Below are 9,467 nucleotides of genomic sequence, written 5' to 3' on the forward strand. Positions count from 1 at the left end.
CAAAGGGTATTAGGAGCCGTACTGCTCTTAAAATCGAGAGAAAATAGTTAAACCTATTACCTTCATCAGCCAAAAACTAAGTTCGTCCGAAGAAAAATACCCACACTAACGAGTTAGAATGCTTCGCCTTAGTGTGGTCACTGAACAAGTGCTTCGACATTTTCTTATATGGGCGACCCGTAACCGTGAAGAACCGACAGGCAACGTTCTGTGTTGGTTGCTCAAAATAAAGGATGTAAACGGCAAGTTTGCTCGGTGGATCATGACCCTCCAGGAGTATCTCCTGGACGCGTACAACACGTCAGAGGGACGACTAACGTAGTAGCCGACGCTCTGTCCCGGGCTCACCTGTTGGAGCCAGCCGAAGAGACTGACCCAGTCGAACCCTTACCTGGGCGGCCATTACAACCGGAAGAATACACACCTCAAGACATTGGGCTGTTACAACACGCAGACGAAGACGTAAGGCAGCAAATCCCTAGCTGTGCAAGGGTTAAAAGACGGCCGGTCTGTTCCTTCCTCTTCCGACTTTGTCCTATACAAAGGAGTATTGTAAAAAAATCAGAAAAGAGGACACCCTCAACTTCTGGTAGTACCGTCCATCTTACGAAAAGAAATCGTGGTGGAATGTCATGATGCGGCGGACGGAGGCCATCATGGTTTCGAAAAAACAATCGATAGGGTAGGCCAGCGCTTCTGGTGGAAGGAATGTCAGCGTCTTTTAGAAATTACGTCCGTTCCTGCCTTTTTGTCAAACTTACAAACCTCGAATGGGGCTTCGGGCAGGGAACTTCGCCCAATTCCACCTCCAAAGACTATGTTTCACACGCTAGGCATCGATCATTTGGGTCCGTTTCAATCGTCATCTGAAGGAAAGCAGCACCTAATAGTCTGCATTGATTATCTTTCAAGGTGGATCGAAGCGGAACCCGTCGTCAGTACTGGGGTGGAAGAGGGTAAAGGCATTCCTGGAGAAGGTAGTTTTCCTCCACCATGGGTCACCATTCCGGATTATAAGTAATAAAGGGTCCTGCTTCACATCTCTAGTATTCGCCAAATTTTTCAAAGAGTGGAGGATCCGCCATGTACTGGCCTCAGCGGAACATCCCGAAACCAACGGACTGGTCGAAAAATGAATGGATCTATAACGTCTACGCTAGCAGCCTACGTCAACTTTGCCCACACAGATTGGGACAAGAAAATAACAAGGGTGGTTTTTCCATCAACACTGCCAAACAATCGTCAACTGATATCAGTCCGTTCGAATTGGTGTATGGAAGAACAGCCGTCATGGCTGTCGAATCTGCCTTCCCTTGGCCGCCGGGTGAACACTTGTCTCATGACGTCCGTATCAAGCGGTAACGCGTTGGCGGAAAACGGCCCGTATACTAGTATTAAGCCGCCAACGCAAAATGAAAAAGAACATTGATCTCTAACGAAGACCCGATCCACTTTTTCATCCAGGCGAGCTAGTTTTAATAGCGAGACGACCAAAAGCCAAAGGAAAACCAAAAGTTCATACCCCGCTTCATTGGACCTTATCAAGTCTATAGGAGGGTTTCACCCACTTGCTATTCAGTGGAGGATCTGCCATGCAATACTTTCCACGTCGAGAGACGGATTGGCTTCCCAGTGACGACGACGAATACGAAGATGCGACGAAAAACGGCGAGGATCCACGAGATCAAACATAAACGAAGAAACACAAGCTACAGCGGCGAGAAGGTGCAAGACCGGAGTCAAGCTTGGCAGCAGTGTCGGAGTCGTTCGTACAGCCTGAACTCACAGTGTCGAGAGCCGGAAGAATAATCCGCCCGAACAGAAACGAAGCATTCATTTATTATTAGAAGAGGGACCTTAACCGCTACAAGAAGTGCTTTCCTTGTTTTGGGCCCAATTCTCTGGTCCAGTTCTTAATGGCGGCCTCATTTCACTTCGTTTGGTTTTTACGTTCTCTTTTCTTTTTTTCTCTCTCTCTCTTTCTTTTGTTCTGTTTTGTTGTAATGGTCTTTTTTCTCTGTTTGTCTCAATTTTCCGTTCATCCATCATTAGTTCCGACAGAAATCGATCTGTCAAAGATCAGGAGATCTTGATGTTTTCAGGAAGGGCCGAATGCTGCATACCTGGTTATTTGCGTATGACGAAGCGGCAACTACGCCACCCTCACCTCACGCTCGTTAAGGAGGCGACGGGGGCTGAATACCGGCCAGGGTAGTTGGGCACGGGACGTGAGAGAAGCCCTACCGTGTAAAACGTGCTCGTCTTGACTGAAATAAACGTATTCGTTACCTTGATTCCCGCATTCTCTGAAACTCGGCGCAACACTAAGTACTGCAGAAAAAGGTCTTTTTAATGCCTTTTAGCCCATTTGCATACTAGTGGATGATGTCAGTGTCGGAAGTCATGGGGAAGTTTTTGGTGTTTTCGGAGGCGCAGTTACGATTTGATTTGTGGCAGAGGCGTCGGTCGAGAGTAATGCAGGTGAGGTCGTTGTAGTTTCCTGTTGTTGGCGAACGAGTCGGCAAATTTCTTCAATGTGGGGGATATTAGGAGTCAGTTTTACCATTGCAGGGACAATCGCGTCCAGCGAAGTTTTCAAGTTTTCATGCAACTTCGCAGTGGAAGAGATTTTTTCTTGCATCTTATTCGAGAGATCTAGCGGAGTATACGCGACAAACTGATTTTTTAGGGATTTCACTTCACTTTCGCACTGTAGATTGGACACTTCGTGTCGAAGGGCTTCGATCTTGGATTCGATGAGATCGGGCGGAGAAATGCCAGTAGGAGAGGCGCAATGATTAGACGGGAGTTGATTCGTGGACCGTGTTGTGATAGGCTCATGAGTTTGTTCAAGATTTTTTTCTTTTTGAGGTTGAAGTTAAGAACCTCTTTAGCTTGATAAAAAGATAAATTCTCTGCCTGAACGAAGTTTAGAATTTGTTGTTTGTTGCGATAGACTGGGCACGATTTATCGTCAGATGTATGCCTGTCACTGTTGCAATTTCAGCAACACTTCGGGGCGAAACATGTGTTTGTGGCATCCTGTGTGCAGAGTTGCCGTGATCGAACTCAATTTTTGATCGAGATCAAACTCAAACTAAAAAATTGATCGATCACTTAACTCATTTAAGAATGAGTTTGATCACGATCAAACTAAAAAATTTTATCGAACTCAAACTCAATTTTGCAATCAATATTTCTTACCGCACGCCATCTAGTGATAGTAAATATAATGCCAAGAATAAGTGCCAAGAATGTTACTATTTAAGTCGTGCACTAGTGAAACTGTCAACGTTTTTGAAAAGTACTGTCAGATTAGTTTCATAAATTTCCTTATTGTATTTATATTTTTCAATTACAGTATTGTAAAGTGAAGCTGTGTAACCATAACTATGTCAGGGCTGTCTGATAATGAAGATTTTGGTGATGAGAATCCATCTCCAAATACGAATCATGTATCGCAACCCAATGCTAGGTAACAATTTCTTATCTAACTATCAAATGTATTGTGTGTGATTAATTTTTTGTTTTTATTTATGTAGCAGCACTGTAATTCCTTTAAAGAAACTGGTTCTACCTGCAGAATTCTTCACCTGTGTAATAGAGGAAGTGCCTGGCAAAATGCCAGTCTATATCGGTGTCTATATCCTGACTGCGTCCCAAAAAAGAAAAGGGATGGTTCTGAAAAACCACTTGTGGTGCCTCATTCTTAACGATACAATGCCAAAAGGCATTTCTTGGTGGGTGGTATTTTCTTACATATATTTTATATATATATTCTTGCATGTCAGACTCACACGATAACTTTTCATAATACCCTTCCAGAATCATGATCCCAATCAGGAGCCTGGACATCTTAAACTTTGGAAAGATGCTGTAAAACATCTGTATAATCCCTGAGAGATTTTCCTTGGGAAAGATTTAAGGCTATCCCGTGGTTATGGGCCCCAAAATGTTTATTGTTTCCCCAGGGGGTTCCAGCCGGGTTTTGATTGGTTGTCAATTGGAGGGATTATCGCGTGTAAACTGGGGAACTTTTTCGTTTTTATTTATTTTTATTCGATTTGCCGTATTAAACTACGTGTCTGGGCAAATTTTCAGGTCTGTTGGTGTTTTTCTTCATTTTTATATTTATTTATTCGGTCGAAATTCAAATTTTTGAGGTTCCGCCGGTTGTTGATTGGCTGCAAAATTGGGGGGAATTATCGCGTGTAAACCGGGGAACTTTTCGTTTTCATTTATTTCTCATTCGATTCGCCGTATTAAACTACGTGTCTGAGCAGAATTTCAAATCTGTTTGTGTTTGTGTTCATTTTATATATTTATTTATTCGGTCGAAATTCAAATTTTTGAGGTTCCCGCCGGTTTGTGAATGGCTGCAAAATTGGGGGAATTATCGCGTGTAAACTGGGGAACTTTTCGTTTTCATTTATTTCTTATTCGATTCGCCATATTAAACTACGTGTCTGAACAGAATTTCAAATCTGTTGGTGTTTGTGTTCATTTTATAACTTTTATTTTGTGTTTGACTGTTTGTTTACAAATATCGTAGGCGGCTGTCGTTTGTCATTTTTTCTCGATGCTGTCATGCAGAGAAATGTGACTTTTAGATTTCGGATAAACTTTTCTACTAATTTACACTATGATTTTATTTTCCTAGGTAAAATTCTATTGTAACAGATTCACTGGGTTTAAGGGATGTATTCAGTCATAGACAGCTTACACGACACACACACACAGCATTATACAGTAACAGCACTGACAGCACTAACAACTAGTCTGAATCACTACATTGGACTGCCCCTCTGGCCGGTCATAGACGGGCTTTTTGAGTCCTCTGACATCCGGCCAGAGTGGCAAAGTCCATTGACATCGCACATTTGCATCTCCTAGCATCCGGTGCTAAGCGACAAAGTACATTGGCGCTACATCCCCCTCCTACCTACTGACATGGGTTCCCTAAACTGGATAACAAACCCCACAAGGCATAACAAATAGAGTCCCCTATGTTTTCTACTTTAACATTTGGTAAAACTTATCTGGGTTAAACGACAATATTCACGCGACTGCATTTGGCCCGGGCTGGCCTTGATCCTCTTCTCCGGGCTCCCGCACCTCCCTCAGTTCTTGAATCTGGCGCTGTAGGTCTTGCACCTTGTCAAGGCCTACTGCCCTGACTGCCAGTTTCTCGCGCTCTCTACGCGCATCCTCATACCCCCTCTCATAGGCTGTTTTTACGGCATCCGCGTGAAGTCTCGCCTCCTCCAGGAATTCTTCACACGATTTAATGCCCAACACGTAAAGCCTCTCGTAGAGAACCGGGCTCAATCCCCTGAAAAGGTGGTCTATGCGCACCTCTTCGGTCATGTCTGGCTGAACCATGCGACACATGTCCATAACATCATGGTAGTATTCCGTGATGTCTTCCTCCTTTCCTCTGAACCCGCATGCGCAGCTTCCTTTCCGTCTGCCGCTTCAGGTTTACCGCCACGAACTGCTTCAGGAAAAGCGTCTTGAGCCCACGCACCTCTCTGTAGTGCGCTGGCTCGTCGTCAGTTCCGGCTACTTGGACATCCCGGTCCTCCCAGTGCTCCGGGCGTGCGTTTCTCGCCTCAAGGCCTACAATCCATTTGTAGGCAGCACCCTCGCGCGAAACATCAATAGCCCTTGCAAGATCGTTATTCGACCAACGATTATGGCGACCAATCCTTTCGAACCGGTCTATCCACTCCATTGCGTTTTTTTTTGGCGTGCCCCGGAACTTTTCCGGCTCCTTGTAGTGGAACATTGGGCGTTCCGCCATGTCTTCCTCCTCTTCTAAAAACGGGTCCCACTCGAGTTCAGGATCTTCCAGAGACTGTCGGCTTGGCGATCCTCCTACGCTGAATCCGCCGCGTCCCTGTCTCACCGTTGCCGCTTCCTGTGGAGTACTAAACGCTCTAGGCCGTAGGCCTTCGCGCAGGCTTCTTCTTTCCAAGCCCACCCCTCGCTGCTCGTCGTTCCTCGCTTCCAACGGCTGTCCGCTGTCGCTACCCGACGATCTGTTGATGACCCCGGAGGTATCGGCTTCCACGCTAACTATGCGTTTCCTGTCGGCAGCGCCTTCCGCCCACGCCGACCCCTGCCACACCTCTCGGTTTCCAGTCACCGACCCCTGCGTTCCGAGCGAATTTGGGTCGTATGACTTCCTCCGCTGCTCGTCGATCCTTTCCTGGACACTGGAGACTGACACCTGCGGGATAAGCGACTCGCGGTCGTCGAACTCCGCCTGACGCGTGCGTGATCCCTGATCACGATCGACGACCCGCACTTCCTGCCGCTTCTCGTTACCCGCCCCGGTACGTGCGTTAACCCTTCCTTCGTTCCCTACCTCACGAGCCCCTCGTGCTGCTTACGTGCAGCTACGGACTCGTATGTCCCTTCCGTCACAGTACCCCCTGCTTCCGGATTCCCAGAATCCTGGCAGCTCTGTGCGTCCTCGAATTCCTCGCCCCGTGGCTCGGAATCAGACTGGAATTGTGACGGATCTGGAACCTCCCGCGGTAGGGAAACTTCCCTGGACAACCACGTACCTTTCTGTCCCAAAGTGAGGTCACTCACTTCTCCAGGAGGGCCTCTCGAACGGCCCTTTGACCGAGCTGAAGCAGCGCTTGCTGCCTGCAATCCTGTTGAAGATCGTGCTAGAGGTGTTGCCGCCCTCAAACCCGAGTAATAGGTCTGAATCTCCTTGGCGGCCTCTTCAGCTGCTCGTCTACGGCTCCTTTCCCCAGCGTCTATTATCACACCTCTCCCGTGTGACATTCACACGAGGATCCGCTGCGATCCCACTTCCCAAATACACGCTCTCCCAGACCGTTGCTGTGGTCTCGTGCCCGGCAATAAATTGCCGAGTTCGATTTCCAGAGACCCCTCACAGCGAACGCCTACCTGAGTTAAAACGTGTACCTGATCAGTGAACAACGCAGTAGCATCTCCACCATATAACAGATTCACTGGGTTTAAGGGATGTATTCAGTCATAGACAGCTTACGACACACACACACAGCATTATACAGTAACAGCACTGGGAGCACTAACAACTAGTCTGAATCACTACATTGGACTGCCCCTCTGGCCGGTCATAGACGGGCTTTTGAGTCCTCTGACATCCGGCCAGAGTGGCAAAGTCCATTGACATCGCACATTTGCATCTCCTAGCATCCGGTGCTAAGCGACAAAGTACATTGGCGCTACACTATTATGGACTGCCTTTTGCTGGTTGCCTTTAATTATGTGTTTTCTAATATGAAATTGAACTTTGCATGTCATGTAAGTTTATCTTGACCTAGATTTTTATGGTTCGGCCAACGCAGCCCCACATAAATCTCGAAGGCTGACACCCAGTGGCGTTTTCAACAAGTCTCAACAACACACCTATTTCAGTAAATAGACGTGCCATAATTACACAAGAAGATCTTGATAGTTGGGTGTTGGTAATTAATTCATTTCATTTAGACTATTTAATGTATTTCTTTCATAAATGTTGATATTTCTTTTTAGAATTTCGTCGTTGTTGACGTCTTACCAATTTTACCGTCGAGTAACCTGGTTTCAAACAACTAGTTAATTGTATGGCCCCGAATCTAGTTTGATACGGACGAACGTTTTTTACAAACAGACTGGAGACTATATACAATGAAAGAAGGTTACAGCTGATTGCTTGAAAAGATATCAAATTACCGACAAACATTTTGAAATGTTACTTTTTTTAAAGTTAACAACCAAATGCTTAATAATTGGTAAAATCAATAAATGGTTGAAAGAGTTAATCAATTATTTGTGTGTCGAATTAATTTTTTTGCTTGTTCGATCTTGTTCCCCATTAGCGCCAACCCGAGTGGTCGCAAGGGGAAGAATACTTGATTTTGCGGACAAAACCGATTTGCGATCCTTGAGGGTTAGCTGTTTGAAACACGTGGCTTGGGCTGGGAAGGTGATGATAACAGGTAAAAGGAGTGTTGACACTGGGGCCTGACATGAGCTACTAGAGGAGGAAATATTTTGGCTTTTAAATCTTTTATATGGACCAGTGTGATGCTTTGATGAATTTTTAGAGGTATCCATTGTCGGACAATAAACGTGATGGGGGCGTAGCACAGAACTACGAGAAAAGAGACGAGAAGGGTTTAAAATGAGGGGGAAAACCAAGGATTTTTTTTTTTACTTATGACTTTGTAGGAGAGAAACTTTTGATACGATTATGCGCTAGCGAGATTCGAGGAGAAATGTCGAGCAGAATGCACTAGCACACCAAAAACACAGCAGACGCCCAGCCGTGGTAAACGGCACCTGGTGGAAAAAATGACAACTGACAGATCATTATTGTAACTTCAAGACGTCATTTCCCTTAATGTAGGAGTGATACTCCTCCTACAGAAGAACTGCTGTAAAGCAGAAAAGGAAGCAGGCGAGCGGGACACAGCTTTAAAAGGTAACAATTTGCATTTCTTTTTCCCAAGTAAGGTACGGTAAGATGTCTGACGTAGCATATGCGTTGCTTGGTCCCGAGCGGCCTGTGGTAAGTCCCCAACCGCACGGCAGTACGCATAATATGCGGGATCAGATAACGTGGCCTACGTCTTAAAAAAAAAAAAAAGAAAAATTCCGTAAACCCCCTCCTACCATAGCCACTGGATAACCTTACGAAAACTGCTTCATTGCGAGGAGAGTAGAGTGGACGAATGCTAGGTAAGTATTAGGAGTAGGAACTCATTGTCGGGTTGGTGCAGTGGTTCGAGTGGAGCATGTGCATGTGGTGTTACAAAAAAAATTCAGTAGCACTGGGGTTGTCAGTAGACCGCATTTCACGCGCCGCTCAATGGGTACCCCGACGTAATAAGAATACGTCAGCATGCAACTACCACTTGTGACTCCAAACCACGAACCAAGCAGACGGTCATAATAAGGGAAACTGAAACAAGATACAAGACGTGCATAGCACTATACCTTCGTGTAAATTAAATCTAGAATTGTGAAACAAAATGATAGTGAAAACGAGCCGCGTTCATCGGTGGCTATTGCAGGTGCGTGCGACGATCCGCTGCCGAGATTGGCGTGTATGTTTGTAAACTTTTCTTTCGTTTTCTTGGAAAATGGAGCAGTGAGGCGCTGGTTAATTACTTGACCCCCGCTGACCTTCTTTCTTTCTTGTATTTTTTATATATTTTAATCATGACGGGTTGGGCACCGTTCGATGCGTTGGCTCACGCTGATTCCGGCAGTATGAATGTCAGCGCTAGCAACGGTACCGTTCGGTAGTTATGATTTTTTGCCCGTTCAGACCAATTCCCCGACTCCCACAAGTGCCTGGCTCGTCTATCCCATTGCGTCCAACCCCCATGGGATTTTTTCTATCCAAATATTTTTTCGGTCACGAATGATCACGAAACCGGTATCATTGAATGCGGCTCGTCGAGCTCGTTCCGATG

General features: G+C 45.8%; 1 pseudogene; it reads left to right on the top strand.

Moving 5' to 3' along the window:
- The first annotated feature begins 3,392 nt into the window (after nucleotides 1-3,392).
- Nucleotides 3,393-7,531, top strand: LOC123474044 (annotated as a pseudogene).
- Nucleotides 7,532-9,467: the final 1,936 nt, after the last annotated feature.

The sequence above is a fragment of the Daphnia magna genome, linkage group LG7 (genome assembly GCF_020631705.1).
Source record: "Daphnia magna isolate NIES linkage group LG7, ASM2063170v1.1, whole genome shotgun sequence".
Lineage (NCBI taxonomy): Eukaryota > Metazoa > Arthropoda > Branchiopoda > Diplostraca > Daphniidae > Daphnia > Daphnia magna.